Below are 1,962 nucleotides of genomic sequence, written 5' to 3'. Positions count from 1 at the left end.
GGTTAGGGAAAGATGTCCTAAATGATCACATGTCTAATGGAGAAAACAGAAGAATCACTTTCTGGAACACTGTAAAACAAATACCTCTCATCTAATTCATGCTTTCACACTGGATTGGATAAGTTTTTTTGGGGGGGATGGGTGGGGTTGGGTTCAAATCCATTAAAAAAAAATCAGCCCTTTTTGCTTTATTTCTGGGAACTGAAATATAATGGAAAGTATTAATTGGATTAGATAACCAACTATACTAACCTATTCTTGATGGAAACAATCATGGGCTGTCCATGATGCAAGTAGTCAAGAAAGCGTAACACCACAAGAACATCAGGTACAAAGTGGTGACCCTAATCCTGCAACTTCTTCTTCATGCACATTTTTCCATCAAAGTGGAAGAAGAAATAGAAGACAACAAATATTTAAACTGAGAATTAAATTTGGCTGAAAAATACTGGAATTTAAGAGACATTGGTTTATCAGAGTGAAAATGACAAATGGAACTGAGTAAACAACAAGCCGACTGCCTCTTAAAACAATCTAGCAGAATAAACCATAGTCTTCATTAGTAAAAATATACAAAGTAGTTTATTCACAACCTGTTTCTGTGTACAGTGGCATAGGTTTAGCTTGGAAAAAAGAAAAAAGATCCTTCTGTTTGTAGGTTCGGCTCCTCCACAGCTGGAGTTGTTGCTACTCAGCCGTGCAGCTAATAATGAAGAAATTCAAGAGAGCAGAGCAAACAAAGGAACAGGAAGGGGAGTGAGGCAACTACCAAACAGGAAACTACACTGCCACAACTTAACCATGCTCCTTGATGTTAGCATGCAAGATTGTCTGTCTCTAATAAAAACACTGTTTTTGTTGCAAATGTTCTCCATAATAATATATTTTTCTGGGGGTAAAGATTGCTTGCTGTTTGGGGCACAGAGGAGGGGGGGTAGGGGTGCTTGCCTCTGACAGAGCTACAACCTCTGACTTACCCATGAGATCAAGGAAACCTCAGAGGTAATGGGGCCCAGGATGGCAGTGTGGCAAGAGCAAATGAGCGTGTGCCATGGGAAAAGTCTTGGGAGAAAACACTACAGGGCAAGGTCTGGGTGGCAGTGGGGAGTGTAAATGAGAGCTGGACAAGTTGAGAGGGGGAGGCAATGGAGGAAGAAAGGATGGAGAGAGAGACAAGATGGGAGGAGAAGAGACAAGAGGGAACAAAGATGGAGGAAGGGGAGAGAGAAGAAACAGTGCCTAGAATATAGGGACAAGTGGCCCAGGAAAGGAATGTAAGAGAAGCGGTGAGCATGATGGAGGCATAGGCTACGAGGAGGATCAAAATTGGAGACTGCACAGCTGGAGTAGAGAGGAGGAGGAGAGACAGCTGTCCCAGCAATAAAGGAGGGAGGAAGTCAAAAGCTGGGGAGAAGAAGGCCAAAGCAGAGAAGCCAAAGGCCTTCAAGGATTGAGGCCCCCAGATGGAGGAGGGTAGCCCAGCCCAAGTGGACACAAGGGAAAGGTGGCCAAATACCTGAGAAATCTGAGTGGGAGGGGATGGAGAAGGAAGGCAACTTCTAAGCGATTATGTAAAACGAAGGAAGAAGCTGAGTAGCCCTAGGAGTGGAAGGCTTGCCTTATCACACTTAATGATTTTATTATTTGTCAAGGCCATGCTGGTATTAAGCCTTTTTATTTGGTACAACTGGGTGTCTGGAGGGACACACTTGGAACTGTTGTTTAAACACTGTTTGTGTTGATAATAAAAACTAACTGCAATTCATCCCACTGGTGTAAAGAGCATAGCTGTGTTGGATAGATCCTCACATTAGATTTTTAGATTGTAAGCCTGAGGGCAGGGAACCGTCCAATTAAAAATGTATGTACAGTGCTGTGTAAATTTACAGCGCTTTATAAATAAAGGTTAATAATAATAATAATAATAATAATAATAATAATAATAATAATAATAATAATAAT

This window comes from Sceloporus undulatus, chromosome 1 (genome assembly GCF_019175285.1).
Source record: "Sceloporus undulatus isolate JIND9_A2432 ecotype Alabama chromosome 1, SceUnd_v1.1, whole genome shotgun sequence".
Lineage (NCBI taxonomy): Eukaryota > Metazoa > Chordata > Lepidosauria > Squamata > Phrynosomatidae > Sceloporus > Sceloporus undulatus.
Note: the sequence above shows the minus strand (reverse complement) of the source record.